Source organism: Echinops telfairi, unplaced genomic scaffold (assembly GCF_000313985.2).
Source record: "Echinops telfairi isolate 266 unplaced genomic scaffold, ASM31398v2 ScPeMD7_7436;HRSCAF=8474, whole genome shotgun sequence".
Classification (NCBI taxonomy): Eukaryota; Metazoa; Chordata; class Mammalia; order Afrosoricida; family Tenrecidae; genus Echinops; species Echinops telfairi.
In genome coordinates, this window is record NW_022111336.1 from 1,008,051 (window position 1) to 1,028,043 (window position 19,993).

Sequence of the window (19,993 nt, forward strand, 5' to 3'; positions counted from 1 at the left end):
CGGTGTCTCTAGCACTCCATTCCCCCTCAGCTTCCCCTGCCATTCCTCTAAGGGATTACAATCCAGTTACTGCCTATAGATGTACCTATCCTACCCTTTACATAAAGAAAAACACACAAAACCAAAACACAAAGCAAGGGAAAACAAACACCTAATAACACTAGAAAAATAAAACAGAGAACCGTCAATCAAAAATAAGGCAGGACATAATAATAACTAGAATACATGTAAAAAGAATAAAAAAAAAAGTTGACAATTCGAAGCCACCAACAGCTCGTGAGAAAGACTGGGCTTTCTACTCCCAGAACCGTCCAGGAAACCCACAGGGGTCACTCTGACTCAGCATTGACTGGATGCCAGGGAGTTATCTGTGGAATACCCACCGCCATTAAAACTCAGTGCATCTAAAGCTTCCAATGATCCAATTGAAAAACGGAGGTGAATCAGAAATCACTGAAGGACCCAGAAAGAACTATAGATTTCAAAGTCACCACCGTAGATTTGGAAAGTGGAAGAGAACGACTATCCAAAATACATAAATTGATGGATATTTTATTAGGCCGATTGTTTTTAGTTTGTGGATGTTTTTCATGAATTTTTAAACAGAGAAGGAAATAGTAAACAAAAAAGCATTGCATAGAAGACAATAGGATTGTGTAGAAATTAAAGTCATATAGCTAGAATGATGTGAGGTGGATGCAATTTGGTTAGTCATATAATATCCACTGGTCCAGGAATCTTCCTTTTACTATTCAAACTTAAGGCAAAATCAGATGTTCAAAAATGTGTATAACATGACATTTATCATGGTACTCTATGTTAAAATGAAAGTTAAAATGGCCTAAATAGCTAACAAATTGTGATGCATTTATAAAACAAATGTATATGCAGCTACAACTAATAACATGTTTTTAAATAATTTTCAAGGAATATGTACTTTACAGATTATTCATGATAAATACAGAAAACAGATGATGGGTAGAAGCTATCATTTTACAGTGCAACCTATTAGCTTGTCTTCTCCAAGTCTTAAAAATGGACAGACCCATTATTCATCTCAAACACCCCCCGCCCATATTTTGTACACGCTCCCAAAGGTTCTCCTTTTGGCTCCCATAGTGCTTTGTTCCTGACTGTATTAAACCAAGGGTGAGGTTGCACTTCCATTTCGAGAGTCACATGAATGAACTATTGACTGCAGGCATGTAAGCCTTTGGTACCATTGGGTTGAACAATGTATGCAACAAACAAAAAAAACAAAATATGTGACTCTAGCTATTAACTTTACAATATTTACAAACACATTCACACATGCAACTTAACCAAACTCAGCACACTAGCATCTTAGCCCATGGGACCTATCAAAGAATATGATTTTTCTGAGCTGTGTTTTTATTCTTCCTCCTACATAAGCCCTCCTTCGAATGGTGGGAGAAGTGTGGTTATAAACCAAAGGGTCATCTTTTCAATACTGGACTAAAAAGAATCCATTTTCTGCATGAATCCACTTCTCAATGAAGATTTCCAACAAATGAGCAAGCGCCACATTAAGGGTATGTTTTGTCTCAGTGGTTTCCATGGATGGACTGGTTTCTCTGAATGCTGTATGGAAACTGGTCAGAAAGAGCACGAATTTAGATTTCCACAGTGTTATTGGGAACTTTGAAACTTGTATTATCTCACAGGACACAGAAATTGAATTGAAGCTTTGCTCCTAAGCCAGGTTTTAGCAATGGGCCCAGAAGTCAGTAGCGGAATTTTCAAATTCTTTGTATCAAATATTATGCTGAAAATGATGCCTGCAATACTGACGAGTGGCAGGGAGGAGCCTCTGTGAAGTGTTCAATATTTGGTTCACTGGGTCCTATCAGCAGGTAGGGCCTGCGGGGAGCTTGTTTATCCAGCAGAACGATCTCATTATGAGGACAGTGATGTAGTATAGCTCACTTCATACCCCGAAGCCATTCAAGGGAACAATTGAGTGAGTGATATTCATCCCAGGCCCTGTATTGTGCTATTATGACTTGCAATAACTGGCAACATATTAAAATAGAGATCAGGGACTACAGCTACTCTGTTGCATGAAGTTCTGAAATTTCCAAGCTGTTGAATTATTCAGTATTTTCCAATTTATAGAATAAAAGATTAAGTGATTGACTATTTCGTGGCACAGTGACGGAAATAAAGAAAGACTGTACAGGTTTTATGAATTTCAGTTTAGATATTTATTTTCATAATTTCATGGTTTCAGAGGGGGTCTCTGTATGGGCCCGTGTGTCTATTCCTGTCAAAAAAACCAACAGAGATAAATATTTGCTTTTGAAAACTAGGGAACAAACCAAAACATTTCCACCTTATTAAGTAGCCACTAATGGTAATGCACGAAGGAGTTCTCAAGCACTAACTCTGTGGTTCACTGATAGACTCCTAACCAGAGATCTGAAGCTCAAATCCACAAGCTGCACCATAGAGTCTGTTTCTGTCAAGATTAGAGCTTGCAAAACCCGCTAGGACTATTCCAGTCTGCCCAATAGGGCTGCTATCAGTCAGAAACAAACTGATAGCAATGGGCTCATTGCAGCCCACCACACTGCCTTGTTTCGTTTTGAATTTGGTGGTGAATACCAGATTGAGAAAAAGACAAAGTTTGAGACCAACGCTTGAATCTGCCCCATGACCATTCCCTGGAACTAAGTAAACTGGAAAAGCAGAATAAAAGAAACCCTTCTAAATTGGATATACACTAAGATTATTAAATGCTTTTTTCCTAGACCCAACAATGCCTAGCACACATCAAAAACCCAACCAACCCACTGCCATTGAGTCTGCCCCTACTCATAGAAGCCCCATAGGACACAGTAGAATTGCTTTATAGGGTTTCAGAGGCCGTAACTCTTTACAGATGCAGAGAGTCTAATCTCTTGCCCTTGGACTACCTAATGGGCTTGAACTACTAACCTGTATGTTAGCAGCCCAAAGATTGACCGCCCATGCCACCAGAACGCTGTAGGTACTCCATAAATATTTGGTCAAAGAATGAATCAATCTGTGAATGCTTCCCTTTTGGACCTAGAAGGACTTGAAGCAGTTGCTGATGAAGCTCAAAGATTGTAGCCTTCAGTATGATCTAAAATTCTATAGGGTATTTACTATAAATCAACAACAACAGCAAAAAATTAAAGATGATCAAAAGCCTCACAATGGGATCAATTGGTAACATCATGATAAATGGAGAAAAACTTGTAGTCGAGGAAATTTTCTTGCTTGACTCAACAATGAATGCTCATGGATGCAGCAGTCAATAGATCAAACAACACAGTGCATAAGGTAAATCTGCTTCACAAGACTTCTCCAGAATATTGAAAAGAAAGGATGTTACTTTGAGGTCGAAGGTGCACCTAGCCCAAGCCATGGTATTTTCCATGGCTTCATATGCAGGTGAAAGTTAATTAAATTAACTAAAGAAAGACATTAAATAAAGAAGACTTGAAAATGATCAATGCGTTGGCATGTGGTGTTGGAGAATATTGAAATTACCATGGACTGCTAAAAGGACAAACCAATCTGTCTTGCATGATTTATGTGGCCAGAGTGCTCCTTGGAGACAAGGTGGCAGGACTTCCTCTCAAATATTTTGGACATATTGGGTGAGACTAGTCTACGGAGAAAGGCATCACATTTGGCAACACAAAGAGGAAGGCCCTCAAGGAGATGATTGACATCATGGCTGCCACAATGGGCTCAATCCTGCACAGGAACAATTGTGAGGATGGCCCAGGGCCAAGCAGTGTTTCTTTCTGTTGTTATTAAGGTCATCATGGGTCAGAACATACTTAATGGCAAATAACAGCAACCACGACATAGGCATGAGGAAGTTGGACATTGAGTAAGCAAGACGGATACATGCATTTGAATTATGGTGCAGGCAAAGGATATTGAATGCACCACGGATTGCCAAAAGAACAGAAAAATCTGTCTTGGAAGAAGTACAACCAAAATGCTCCTTAAAGGCAAAGATGGGGAGATTTCATCTCACACACTGCACATGTTTTCAGAAGAGACTGGTCCCTGGTGAAGGGCATCGTGCTTGGTAAAGTAGAAGGGAAGAGAAAATGAGCAAAGCCCTTGACAAGGTGAATTGAGCCAGTAGCTGCAACAATATGAGGATGGTGCAGGCCTGGGCAGTGTTTCATTCTGCTGGGAAGGTGATCACTGTGACTCAGAACAGACTTGACTGCACCTAACAACAACAGCAACAACTCATTAGAGGAAAAATCATGATGCTACATTATTAAGGATCTGGGCCTTTAACATTTGAGGAGTATATCAAGGAAACCAGCCAGCAAAAGGATATTGAGTTGGGTGAACCAAACAAAAAGCAAGTTGCCACTCATTGAGAATTTAAACTTTTATGGAACTAATAATGAACTGCAATAAATATTATCACTACTTACCACCTTCCAGGACAGAGATTCCTCTAGTTTTGAATTCAATCAGGATTAATAAACAAACAATAAAGATAATCTCACTTAAACCACCACTTGAAGATCTTTCATTGATAAATAACACTAAGACAGCTTACATTTGTTTGAATTTAGGAGAAAATAGCATTAACAATCTTCTAGTGCAGTTACCCACCTAAGTGCCTACTTCTATATTTATCACCTTTATAAAATGCATAGAATTTTCCCTGTACCCAAATACTATACTTAAAGGTCAAGAAACAAACCCTAAGAAACCAAGCCTGAATCTGTGTGTCCTTCTACTCTTTAGACATAGATTTCCACTTCCCATATACAAGTGATCATTTAAAGAACATCTGAGAGCAGCATGTCAACTACACCTCAGGAAAGGAGAAGGTTAATGGTTCCAGATAACCTTCTACACTTGATTTGGGATTTTAGCTTTGACTCTTTAAACACACAGGAAACAATACCAAAAAAATTCCCCCAGGATCAGTTCTCTGAAGTTATTGGAATTTTTTTCTAACTTAAGTGTGACAGTGCTCATGAAAATATGATGTAAATACATGTTAAGCGGTATGAAGGATCAAACATGTGGTCCTGTTGTTATTAGGTGCCATTGAGGCAGTTCCAGCTCATAGTGACCCTATGTACAACAGAAGGACACACCGCTCAGGCTTGTGCCATCCTCCCAATTGTTATGTTTGAGTCTATTGTTGGAGTCGCCATGTCAATCCATCTCATTGAAGGTCTTCCTCCCTTTCACTGCCCCTCTGCTTTACCAAGCATGATGCCCTCTTCCATTTACTTTGGACATGTTATCACTTTCAACAGCAACAAAAAATGTGTACTATGTAAATAACTCCACAAAGAAAAGGCAAGATTAGTTTCACATCCATGAATATATGAGAAACCAAGATCCTTGAAAAGACCACAGAGAATGAGTACTATTGAAATTTTTTCCCTATCACTGTGTAAATAGTGTCCAGTCACTTAAAATTTTAATCTATAAGTCAGTAATTCGTGTACTGTGGTATAGAAAGCCAGCCTATGCATGTGTAGCATCATTTTCTTAACAGTATTTTAAATGCAATATCATTTACTAAATTAATGACCCTGTCAAGAGAATTACCTTATTCCCCAGCGGAATGATTTATAATGCTCTCTATTATCTATAATGATGCCTCTTAACTGTATCAGAGACATGTATAAACTATAACTACATGAATGGATTTGGGGCTAAGACTGAATTCTAATCCCAGTCTAAAAACAATCAGTTCTTATGACTTGGCCCTACTTCATACTCACCCTCAGGAAGAGCTCACTATAGTTATGAGTGTTGTAATAATGTGTGGTGAGGGAATTAGATGGTGCCCAACTATCAGAAAGAATAGTGTCTGGAGTCTTAAAACAGTTATCTAAGTGGGGGAAGAAACACACCAGCCTATGTGAATCAAGGATTGTAAACAATAAAATCCAAATCTGAAGGAGGGAATGGTATCAGCTTAAAATTGTGAACAGTTTCCAGAAGGTTATGGATGACAGTAGAAACCAAAATCCATATGCAGTAAACCCACATGGATTAAGCCTCTGGTGAATCATTTCTGATGATAGTCCAAGCATGTGAACACTGTAAATTCTATTATGACAGATGTAGCTAGGTTGAAATATACCACTTTATCATTTGTTCCCTTTGACCCATTTTGAAGTTTTTAAAGGTTTGGAGTTATTTTAGCTTACTTTGGATTAAGCTTTTCCTTTGTTTTGTTTTGTTTTGTTGTTGTTTGGTTTTATTTGCTTTCTGTTTTTGTATTATATGATTTCCTGTATATGAAATTTAGGATAGGTAAATATATAGAGATAGCTACTGGATTGCCTAGGGGCACAACAGGGGAGATTGTGGGGAAATGGGGAGCTAACAGTAATTAGTAGAAAAAGAAAGTGTTCTGAAATTGATTGTGTTCAGATCGCACAACTCTTCTTAATATGATTGGATGATTAAATTGTAGGATATGTAACATATATGCCAATAAATATATTAATTAAAAAGTTCACAGATACTGGTTTGTAATACTATGAACAAAATGCAATATGTTAATGGTTTCCATCATCATAAACATAAGACTGTGTATATGAAGGTGAAGTCCCCCAAAATAGTTGTGTGTAAAGCTAATGTGTGTACATAATAGTCTGTATTTTCATGAGACCTTTTCCATAGTGATAAAAATAGACTCAGCATCACTAAGAAAACTGGCTGTAACCTTTTTTTAAAATTCTCACTTAGGAATTCACTTTAAGGAGCAATACACAAACTGTGTGGGTTTAATTTTCCGCCACAATCTCTGCAAGAAGTTAATCAAATAGACAATTAATCTATGTGAGATTATTCATATGAAAGCAGATGCACATTAAAATACACAACCAATATCATTCCCATTGTCCTTGAATTTGTTCTACCTCCAGGGGACTTGAATGCTCAGCAGAGCTCACAATATTAGGGGGGCGGGGATGAAAAGTTCCAAATTTTGTTACACAGAGCAGGCAGTATGAACAATACAGATCTGCTGTACGAATACCAAGGAGCCCCGACAGTGTAGTGGTTTGGCATTGGGCTGCTAACTACAAGGTAAGCAGTTCAAAGCACTAGTGGATCCCTGGGAGAAAGCTGAGGAGATAATCTTCAAAACTCACAAGGGCATTTTTCCCCTGTACTATAGGGTCGCTGTGAGTCAGACTTGACTGGATGGCAGTGAGTGATTACAAGGACCTCTAAATAAAGTATTGTCACTACTAAGGCTTGTACCTCAATCACACTTGGCGTCTGCTTTCTTAAAACCAGCCCCACTACTTATTTCCATTATGACATCAGAACCTTCTTGGGAACCCTAGGTTGAAGCCTCAGAATCATCCTTGACTCCTGTTCTCCTTCCTTCTTCCTTCCCTTCTTTTTAAACTCTATCCTGAGATTTTTCCCTCTACAATTTTCCTCACATTTCCCTATATCTTTTGCCAATTATTTTCTTTACCACTGAAGTGGTCTCCCTACACTCAACTGCCCACTACCCATGGTATTGCCACTAGAGTATCTTCTTCACAGAGAGTTCCTGCCTTGTGCATCAACTACCTATGCACCCCACCTTAGTCAAAGGCAAGGGGATGTTTTAGTTTGGCATTGACTAGGGCAGCATTTAAGTGGGCATTGACCCAGCCTAGCAGCATCAGAAATCACCTGCATAGTTATTAGAAATTCAGATTCTCTTAAGACCCTACCCTAGACATTCTGAATCTCAAACTCTGAGGACAGAGTCCAGAAATGTGTTTTAACTAACCTTCTAGGTCAGTGGTTCTCAACCTTCCTAATGCCGTGACCCTTTAATACAGTTCCTCGTGTTGTGGTGACCCCCCCAGTCATAAAATTATTTTCATTTCTACTTCATAACTATAATTTTGCTACTGTTATGAATCAGGTAACAAAGGGGTCATGACCCACAGCTTGAGAATCTCTGTTCTAGGTGATTCTAAAATTCCAGTGCTCACTGAAATCTGAAAATTATTGGACTGCAGGATCAAATCAAAGTTTATTATCATGATATCTTGTCAATCATGCCTTTCTACCTTATTTTCACCTATGGTAGTTACCCTCCTATCCCCACCACCTTACTCCACTATTTCAGGGCTATCCTATCGATGTGCGCTATCCTGTTGAATTGGAATTTCTCTTTCCAGTCATCAGGTTTGAAAATGAACACAATTGAAATTAAATCTCTTTCTTAAGATGTTTTCTAACCTTCCTAGTCAGACCTCACATGCCATTTGTTCATTTGAAAAACACGTCTTCTCTGGTTTGATATTCTCTCCAGCACAGCTGTCCTTTCTCTCAGAATGTCTTCATTCTGCCTTGGGCCATCTGTAGCTGTCCAACTGCCTGCCCCACTCAATGCTACTCTCCTCAGTAACCCTGGCTTTAGAACAGAGTTCACGCACAGTAAGTAGTCAAAAGTCAGATGTAGTACCACACTGAAATGTAATTTAAAATTTAACACATCTTCCTTCGTTGTGCACCTTGCCATAAACGATAACTCTTGTAGAAGTATTGTAAGATTGACAGGCCATGTATGACTTGGAGATTTAAAAGTAGAATTCTCATCTGCTGTACGTGTGACTAGGAACCCTGGTGGAGCGATGGTCAAACTTTCCCAGGGTGATGGAAATCCCCATGCCTTGAGTCCAGCAGCAGCTCCGTCAGCCTCAGGAAGACCCGGCTATCAATTTCCAACAAGATTGTAGTTGTGGGCCATCAGGTTGATTCTGACTCACACTGAGCCTCAAGACCAAGTCCAACTACCCGCTAGGGTTTCCCAACCTGTGCTTTCTAGGGCAGCAGAAGGCTATCTCACCCTCACCCCCTGACCCACAGAGCAGCCGGTAGGTTCCAAACAACAACCGGTTGGTAAGTAGAGGAGTGCTCAACCCTCACTCTACCAGAGCTCCAGTCTCTAAGTATTAATGCTTTAGAAATTTTAGGGAGCAATTTTCCTTTACCTTTTAGGGTCTCTAGGAGTTGGATTCGACTCAACGGACACACAATGACAAAAACAGCACATGTGTTCAAACCGAAACTATCTAGAAGTAAACGTGTGTCTGGAGTCCTCTTATGATCTCTTTAAATAATTGAATCCCAGGGCGAGTGCCCTGCCATCCAACAGGCCCTGGAAAGCACCTCCAAATTAGGAAAAGGATTACATTTGAATCCTTTTTATTTGGCTTGTTGCTCTTCGTGTTGATGTTTAATTCCATCTCCAACATTTTATCCCAGAGGTGTAAAATGCTTGAAGTTGGGACTAGTTTTTGACCTATCTGTATACAAATATTCTCATTCTCTTTATATTCCAAATATAGCACTTTTGAAGAGATAAACATAAGCTAAATAAATAGCATAGTAGTGTACTTCATCAATGTAAACATATTGTATTGTGTTTAATAAATCAGTAAGCATTTACTGAGTTCTAAATTATAATCTGTTCTATGGACGTAAATTATAGAGTCGAGAGATATATTACTCTGAAATGTTATAAATAAGGGAAATGCAAGATATTACTATTTTCCAAGTTAATAGGCTTCTAAATATCTAGAAAAAGTCATGTGGAATTACGCACACATTTTTCAACCCAAGGCACACTTTTTCAACACTAACTGAAATGAACACTCCTTCATTCAATGTATGTTTATTGTGTGCCACTATGTTTCAACAAGAAAGCAAATAGATACAGATGTGGAAATAAATGAGATATATAATTAGATGATATTTTGATAGGTGATGAATAGATACCCAGATACAAAAATCCCATTCTCAGAGTCTCAAAAGTTCTGTAATGAAGAAATACATGCAGACAAATTATGATTGATTAGGGAAAAATGACAAGAAAGATACACAGGAAAGAGGTAATGCAGGAATAATAAAGCATTGAAAGAATTTGATAATAGCAACTCAAAAGTTTAGATAGGAAACTAGAATGCAGTGAGCTTCTATGAATGGAGGAGGAACAGCATAGTAAGGTCAGGCACGAGTGGTTGTACAACTGAAAAAATGGAACGCATGCCACTGAACGGTGTCTGTAGAAACGGTCAGCTCCATGGGTGTTCTGCTGTGCACTGACTCCGGTAAAGCCGATGGCCAGTGAAAAAGCAGGACACCTTCAATGAGATCAATTGACAAAGTAGCTGTAACAATGGGCTCAAACCTCGCAACCATTGTAGAACGTTGTACTATAAAAACAAATCTGCATTTTTCCTGTTTTATTTTCTGGACATGCATACCAGATTGATGTGGGCAACACCTAGATCTGTATAGTCTATCCTTTAATAAAAAATGTCCATTTTGTGTCAAGATTATTTTTTATATCTTGTTGATAAGTTGTTTTGGGTCCTTTATTTTCTTGCTGTTGTCTTGGTGAGGGTATGTTGTGGCTGTTGCTATGAGGTGCCATTGAGTGGTCTCTGTCTCCCAGCGACCCTGTGCCCACAGAATGAAACACTGCCCGTCCTCTGCTCCTCCCAACTGTTTCACCTCATGGATGACTTCTTCTACCTGCGTGTACCCTCCGAGAATGATAAATGATAAAAGAAACTTATCATTTGCTTTTCAGATGATGAGTCTTCTAGAAAGTGGGTTCTGGTTCTTTGGCAGAGCCTCTTGAGTAACATTAATTCTTACTACCTACATAAATCTCCCCAAAATATTTGAAGGAACTCTTCCAAACGTGTTACACTGTGCATATTTCTAAAGGCAAAAATCTGGAAATGTTCCACTCCAGAGAAACATCTTTCAGAAAGAGATGGAGACAAAGCAATTTGTGAACCAAAGCATAATGTAATGCTTAGCTTTGGCTGTGTTTTGCTATCATTGTTGCTTTTAATTTAGGGACACTTCTGCTTTCTCCTCAAAGACATACTTGCTATTCCAGCTATTATTTGAGGCACTCATATGTGGAAAGAGTAACAGTCAGTGTAGATGAGTGTGGAATTCACCTAATTAAGATCTAGTGTCAATCTTTTTGTTCAGTGTCTGTGATACCTTATGTGGAAAATGACAGGCTGCTCGATTCACTGCCTATATTCCCGAGAGACATTCACATCCAACGATCAGCATTCCCATACTCCCTCAAGGTAGAAACAAATTATGCCCATATGCCAGATATTTACTTCCGGTCACTATATTAAGAGAGAATAGAAGAAAACGACATGTGCATTTTAGATCTGTCTGTTTAATCATATTTTTGTTGTCTCAATTTTCATTGATTATTTTAAATGAAATTATATGTATGTGTGTATATGCATATATGTATGTGTGTATTCACACACACACACACGTGATTCCACTCCTTGACAAGTATAGTGTTTATGTTTTTAGTTGATGGCTAATATAGTTCATGCTATGACAAACTGCATGAATTGCAGGGTAAATCAACATTATTGTTCTCCATACTACTTGTATTCAATTAATCATCTACTCCTGCCAATTTTACCATCCTAATTTTTCTCATATCTAATTTATCCTCCTATACTACCACTGTCTTATGTTAGACCTTCAGTAATATCACTATCCTGTCTAAAGCCTTCTAATTTATATCCCTAGCTAAAATTCTACCCAGTAGAGCATATTTCAAATCCTTACACTGGCACCATCACTTCCCTGATTAAACGTCTTCAGTGTTTCCTTATCATGCTCACAGTGAAGCCCAATAGTTTCACATCACTTGGAAGAACCACCATGGTGTGTTTATGCCCCTTTCACTTTTCTCCTCACTTGCCATTTTCTGTATTAAAAATGTTTCAACAGAAAGTCACCTTTTGTCTCAGAAAAGCCATGCTGTTTCTTATTTCTCCACCTTTTCTGGGATTAACCTCCATATCAAATCCGAATCGCTCATTCTTTCTATTCTTTCCACTTTTGGAGTCATACTCATAGCCAATGCCCTCAGTGCAGCTTGTAGTTCCTCATTCAATACATAGTTTAAATATACATTTGTATGTATGCGTATATCGATATGTTTATATATAGTGAATTACTTGGAAGTTTATATATATACCAGATAATCATTTTTGCATTCAACAGCTTCAATAACTGCTTAAACTTCCCCATGGCTTGCCCTGGTCTCTGCCCCATTTTATAATAGTGTCCGTCCTCCTTCCTAGTTAACATCTGTCTACCCTCCAGCCTATTAATTCTCCTTCTTTCCCTTCCCTTTGCACATCAGGTAGCTATCAAAGTCAGTTTAATGTTACAGGGTTTTGATCATATGCTACCTGCTGGAATGGTTGGCCACTTCATTTAGGTAGAGTGACTCCGTGCATTTCCTCCATCTTCTTTTGGTGTTTTGTTCATTGCTCACGATTTTACCCATAGAATCTGTCGATATTTCATTGTGAGACATGACCTTTCAGTCCTTTCAGCTTCAGAAATGCCAAGATTGTTCTTGCCTTTTGCTTTTCTAACTTGAAGTCTTCACACATTTCATTAAAATCTCGTCTTCTTGAGCCACCCATTGGAATCTTCTATTTGGCTATTTTATGTCAACATGTCTTATATATATTTTTACCTGTTCTACATTCAAGAGCTCTAGTGACACTATGGAGTAAGCATTGTACAACTAACCACAAGATTGGTGGTTCAAACTCACCAGCGGTTCCATGGGAGAAGGATGAGACTCTCTACTCTCAGCCTCTTAAACCCTACATTTGGGTATGATGTGTTGGAATTCACTTGGTGACAATAAGTTTCTTTCTTTTTGTGGTTTTACATCCAAGAGTAAGTTTCAGAATCCATTCTGACATCCATTTTGTTTTTCTTTCTTTTCTGTCTTTCTAATGACTCCCTGGTTTCTTTATGCATGGTATACTTGATATCATCTCACAACCCAACTGGTCTCTGGTCATTAGTGCTCAATGTCTTAAATCTGAATTTGATATGACCTGTAAATTCAGGTGAGATACACTGAAGTTCATGCTTTGGCTCTTGTGGATTCGCTTTAATTTTTTTCAACTTCAACTTGAATTTTCATATGAGCAATGAGTTGTCTGTACCACAGTCAGTACCTGGCCTTGTTCTTACTGACGTTATTGAACTTCACAATTTCGCTTTCCACAAATGTTGTCAGTTTAGTCCTTATTTAATCCCTCCATCAAGTAATGTCCGCATGCATCCTCCCCATTTATGTTTCAGAATAGGGTATTTTAAATGAATAGTTTTTCAATCTTGCGAAATACAATCATAGTATCTCCTATATCTTTTCTATTACATAGATTATATTTTCTATCTACAACTACTGATACTTCTTGGCTTCTAACTTTCACCACCCAACCACCAGTAATCACCAATGCAACTTGATTGCATGTTTGGTCAATTTCAGACTACAGAAGTTTATCAAAATCTTCCATTTCTTTGGCATTAGTGGTTTGTGTGAAATGTCATATGAACTGGTCTTCCTTATAGGTATATGTGATGCATTGTGATGCAAGATCGTTCTTGAAATGTAATTTTTGACCATGGATGTGACGACATCCTTCTTTATTTTGTGACTTCTGGTATTATAGACCATCCAATTGTCTGATTGAGATTGTCCCACACTCATCCATTTGGACTCACTAACACCTAGCAGTTTTAATGTGCTCCACTGCAATTTTTATTTCAGATTTTTCTAAACAACTATCTTTTTCATTTCACGGTTCTGATTATAAATGGAGGTTTGCAGCTGTTTCTTCTCATTTTGAGTCTTGATACATCAGCAAATGGTAATAACAAAAGCTTTACTCCATCCATGTTTTAAGGCCGACTGTACTTTTAGGGATAGCTCTTACCTAGAGGTTTCAACAAAAGTATGCAACACTGGAAGTACTTCACTTGTCTATGCCTGTTGGAAGATGCTACCTGGCCAGCCACCTGGAAGACAGCCATATTTGTGCCTAAGATACAAAAATAATTTATAAATTATTAAGGGTGCATGGGGGAAAGGGGAGGAGGAAGGGAAGGGGGGGGAAGGAAATGAGCAGATTCCGGGAACCCAAGAGGCAAGAGAATTTTGGGAATGATGAGGGCAACAAATGTATAGATGTGCTTTACACAATTGACCTATGTATTGTGATGAATTGTATGAGCCCCAATAAATTGATTAATTAAAAAAAAAGATTAAAAAACAAAACAAAACAAAAAAAGAAAGATGATCCAACAGAATGAGGAGATAATTGAACAATATAATTGATATTGCACAAGACAAGAAAATTTTTGCTAAGTATAATGCAAAACTAAGTGCAGTAGTATATTCACAGAGAGCTGCCAGAAATTCAAGCTGAATTCAGAAGATGACATGCAAGCTCATTTCAGATGTCTCTTGGCTAAAAACAGTGAATGTAAAGGAAAAAAATGTTTACTTATTTTTTGTTAACTGCGAATACATTAAACTGCATGGATCAAAGGAAACTATATTGGAAATAATGGGGATTCTAGAATTGTGGTGATATGGAACATGCACATAAGCCAAAAGGCAGTTCTTCAAACAAAGCAAGAGGATATTGTCAACTTTACATCAGGAGAGCTATGTTTCAGTGTTGTATCCTTCCGCCATACTGCCGCATCCACTGAACAATCAATCTGAGAAACTAGACTGTATGAAGAATAGGGTAGTATCAGGACCAGACGAAGAGACATGATCAGCCTGCTATAGGCAGATGGAACAGTCTTGCTGGCAGAAAGCTATGAATATTTGCTGGACTTGTCGTTGAAGAACCGATCCTACAGCCCTCACTACGGATTACACCATAATGTAAAGAAAAGAAAAACCTCAAAAGTGGATAAATAAGCAACATGATGAAAAATGATGAAGATATTGAAATTGGTATTTCATTGGCCTTGAATGTGAAGAGCAAAGGGGTCGCTTTGAGGACTCAGGTGTGCCTGACCCAACAACCTATGTGTGAGACAGCTGGACAGTGCCTATGAAAGACTGAAGAAGAACTGCTACCTTTGGAATCTGGTTGGGAAAAAGCATTGCCAGAATTCGCCTTAGAATCAAAGGTGACCAGATTCCATTTCACTTCCTGTGGACATGTTATTAGGAGAGGCCCTGAAGGACACCGTGCTTGGTATTGGAGAGGGTCAGCAAAGAAGAGGAAGCACACAATGAGAGGAGTGGACGTAGTGGCTTGAAACAAGGGGCTCAAACTTAGTAAGGGCGATGAAGACAGTACAGGACCAGGTAGCATTTCTTTCTGTTGTACATGGGATCACACCGAGTACGAAATGACATCCAACAATAATAACAATATACTTTCTGTAGCGAACTGCCTAGCTTTTGATGAGCAATTCACACTTTGCTCCCTCAAGGAATACTTTCCTGGCATACCCTATGAATTTCTTCATCATATTTCCATGGGTGCTCTTAATTTCTATGCCTATCTCTTTTATTAGATTTTGAGCTCCTTGTAAACAAGTGTGATGCTCTGAGTGCCTTAGTATCTTGAGGCCTCAAGAGAGAGTATAATGAAGCTGATCCTCATTATCCTAACAAACCAAATCAATTGTCGTCAAGTTGATTCCAACTCAGGCTGATCTTATGGGTGTCAGAATAAAACTGTGTTCCTTCAGATTTTCACTGGCTAGATTTTTGAAAACAGATCAAATGTGCCTGATTTTATCCCACTGCTAAGAAACGGTTTGACAGTTTAAGCCCACAAGTCTCTCTTTGGGAGAAAGATGTGGAGGTCTGCTTCCCTAGATAATTTACAGCATTGGAAACCCTATGAGGCAGTTCAACTCTGCCCTACGGGGTTGCTCTGAGTCAGAATTGACTCCATGGTAGTGGGGTTTTTGGTTTGTTTGTTGATCACCAGGCCTTTCTTCCAAAGCACTTCTGGGTGGACACTTACTTCCAACCTTTTGATTTGCACCATCTAGGGACTCCTGTTCCCTATATGACTGTATAAATCTGTGTTAGGATAGGTCTACTAAAACAGTATCCAAGGCAGGTTTTTTGATGTCCATGATTTATTGAGGGAGTGTTGGAAGGAAGCAACCAGGAAAGGCTGAATATGAGCACAGAGGAGATCTTTGGAGCATAAACTGTACCAGAGAGTTGTCCTCATTTGACATAAAGGAGTCATTCTTGCAAGTACCTATACCAGTCAGTGATTGGTGGACCACACTCAAACTTGTGTAACTTTCCCATCAGGAAGTGCCTCCCCATCAAAGGCCATTTTCAAGAGAAGTGGGGAACAGTGAACATTCAAAGTAGTGGAGAATGGGGTACTGTAGTGTCTACTACCCTATCATGAATGTCTTCATTATTTTCTTTCTGTTCCCGTGACCCGTTAAAAGTAGATAATACAATTTGATATTTTATAAAGTCTTACATTTTCATATTGGGATGCAATATGTGTAAGCTTTACACATAGGTCTCTCTCTCACTCTCTCTCTCTCTCTCTCTTTTAAGATCTCAAACTTCAAGCTTGTTACCATGGAAATATTTGGAAGTCTTACATATGTAATAATAGTGATTTAATTAGAAATACTTTCTCTAATCTCATGTGATTTTATTCACATTTTTAACCGATGCAGCCTTTGTTCATAAAATGGTACATCACACTATGAACTTCCTGTAAAAGAATTAACTCTGAATTCTATCATTGTCTTCATATAAGCTCCCAGAACTTTATGGATAATGACAAAAACTGAACGAACATGGGACTTCCTACTCTCACCCCCCCCACACACACACACATCCTAATTTGATGCTTTCCTAAATTCCCATTGACTTTGGAAGCATATATTCGGCAGAGGAGTCACTGCACTAATGTGTTTCAATGGAATTTTCCTTCAAGGAAGATGAGCACCAGCAGAAACCTTTTGGAAGTCCTGTTATAAAAAGGATTATTTTATTCTGCAAGCCTGCTAACCTTGACAATTGCTTGGTAATAAATGTGAAAATCATCATGAAGGTCACCTGGGAACCTGCATGATGGCATTAACAATGCCTATAAATATGCTTTTGGAATGATTGTTGCCAAGTGAACAGAGCTTATGATTGAAGTTAAAGAAAAGAACTGAAAATTTCAACAGCAATGCTCTCCAGCAAGAGCAAGGTTTTAAGTTATCACATCAATACATATATAGTGACCTCTGCTCAAGATAAAACAGATACAAGCAAAAAAACAACAACTTGTGGTTCTAGGGAAAATGTCCTCATGTGTAAATGAGGGGTGAACTTCCTTGATGTCTCTAACTTATGTTCATATGTTTAAGCAAGAAAAAGTAATATGTGGACACATGCCTATGTGCACAAATACACAGTGACTACAAATGAGTCAACTGTTAATTATGGAAACTGGACAAATTTTCTCATCACTTCATTCACTTTGTAGAATATGCTATTATAATGGTTGACAATGGACACAAGTCTATCATTTATTTAAATGTGTTTCTCCAAATAATTTAAAGATATTTTGAATTGTTTTTAAAGTATTTGTTCTCTTCCCTCAAGAGATAGTAAAATGTGTGAATAAGTTGATAGCTTATTTTAAACAGTGTGCATTTCATTCATTCATAGTCAAGTCTCCTAAACCATAACCCAAACTCACTGTTATAAAGTCAATTCTGACTCATAGCGAACCTAAGGCAGACCGATCCATTTATTTCTGTGTTAAAATGAGCACAGAGTGTCTCAGATGACCAAGGGGTTGTTATTTCTTCATTTTACCTTGACATGTAAATCTGAGAACACTCTGAAACTTTTTTTAAAAAGAAATTACTGATAGGTAAACACTGAATGATTTGAATGTTTCTGGAATATTTATGGTTCAATTTCAACAATGTAGTAGATATATTTTGAATATCTTAGCAACATTATCTACTCCTAACACAACACTTCCTCTATCTAATTTTGATAACTTGGTAACTTTTTAGAACATTCTAGCCTAAATCTCTTTGCTCCTAGCATGAAAGTCCTTTGCTGTGTCTTACAAATCTTCTGAGAGTTTGACAAATTTAATTGCATTATTTATACTATTACCTTGAAGGTGTTTCAGACATTGTCACTGACAGCGATATCCTCTATGACAGATGGTCTCAGTCACAATAACTTGATTCTCAAATTGTATTGTAATTCATACAATGGCAAAACAAGTTAATTTTATACTTATCACTAGGAATTCAACCATTTTAAATAAAACAGAATTCATATCACACAGTATGGCAAATGTACACACTTATTGAAAAATACTGCCTGTAATTATACCATCACAGCAAATCTGTTTGTGTGCAGTGCTGTCATCCTACTTTCTCAGATCTGTGGCAGTCACGGACAGAGATGATGACAGTGACTGAGACCCTGATGATGTCCACCAAGCTTCCAGCCTGTTAACCCTCTAAACCCCAACTAAACCCACTGCCGTGAAGTTGGTTCCAACTCATGGAAACGCTATAGGACAGAGCAGAACTGCCCTGGGGGCTTCAGAGACTGTGTGTTGATGACAGTAGGAAGCCTCTTATTCCCATGGAGTGGCTGGTGACTTCAAGCTGTTAACCTTGCAATTCAAACCTAGTTCACAGCCCATCGCTTAACCAACTGTGCCACCAGAATGCCCCTGTTTGCTCTAGAATGTACCGAAGAACAGTTCTTTAGTAGGAACCTTAAACCAACATTTGGTAACTGAAATTAAATCAAAGAACTATGTGAAATTGAAAACACATTGATTAAGCAACAAAAGATTATGATGGATCAGGCTCATTTCTTCAATTACATGATTTAGTCATGCGTCCTTTGATTTCCCCACCCTCTCATTCATTCATTTAAAAGATGGTTGTTGATCTTAGCAGTAAGCTAAAGCAATGAGCGAGAAGGATAAATTCCCTGAGTTCAAGGGGTTTTTATTCTCCTTGTGAGACAGAAAGTAAACGCGGGAATTCACGATATGACATTAAAAAATGATAGGTTTCATACAGAAAAGTTAAAGCAGAATCAGTAGATCAAGTGGCCAGAATAAGGAGGTGATGTTAAATAGGACACTTAGAAAATATTTCTTAGAGGAGGGGCTATTTGGAGGTAGGGGGAAAGAAAATGACATGCTTTTGGTGAATATGAAATTTCCTGATGGAAGCAATAGCAAATTCAAAAATTTTAATGGATGTTTTCATCAAGAGTGAAATGAAAATCTATAAACTCCTTAGCACAGAGCTCATTGTTCACTTCCCCTAAGCTCACAGAAATCAGAACAAAGTGGTTACTTCTGCCACTCTGACAAACCACTGCCAGAGTTCACTCTGCTCTTATTTCCTGGTCTTTTATGCCTCATTTTGTTATACAAACTTCTGGGTCTGGATTTATTAGTCTGTATCCAATCATAAGTAGAAACCACACAGTAATTTGAACAGCAAAGTTTTAGTATAAATATTTATTTAGTGTAACAGGTGATGGTAGAGATGAAGGGCTGGCTAATAGAAGGAAAACGAACCTAGAAGACTATGGGAATGGGTTCTATGACTCCTAGGACTGATCTAGAGGTTCCAGCAAAGAGTCTCCATCCTCCCAAATCCAGGGCTGAATCCAAACCTTTGGGAAGGCAGAGCCATGGCTTACTAAGTAACTGAGAAACCAATGAAGGCAATGTTGGTGGGTTGTGTTGGAAATCTCTCTGTTATTTGACAGAGATTTTTCCTCCAAGGTTCTTGGGAAAGCCATGTGCTCCCAATGGGGGAGTGGGAATGTCTTGGGAGAAGCTTCTGGCCATCCTGCACAGCAAGAGTCAAGTACTAGAGCAGCATACATGGCAGGAGTCTGATTCTCAATGCCCAGTGAGTGCACTGGAACCAGCAAGCAAAACCCTTTTCCTTCTGCAATGTCACTCCAGCACTGTCTTCAGTGCCAGCTGACAAAGAAAAAAATTCAAAAGGCTCAGATCTCTTTTCCCAGAACAGACAAAAAGGTAGATTTGGTACTGAGAGTCAATACATTGACAACTGATATGATGAGATGAGCAAAGAA

General features: G+C 38.4%; 1 protein-coding gene across 1 annotated transcript in view; it reads left to right on the forward strand.

The window, feature by feature from the left end:
• LOC101638954 (interleukin-1 receptor accessory protein-like 1) overlaps nucleotides 1–19,993 on the forward strand; it is a 1,156,451-nt gene that overhangs the window by 731,133 nt on the left and 405,325 nt on the right. The gene's annotated exons all lie outside the window — the stretch shown is intronic.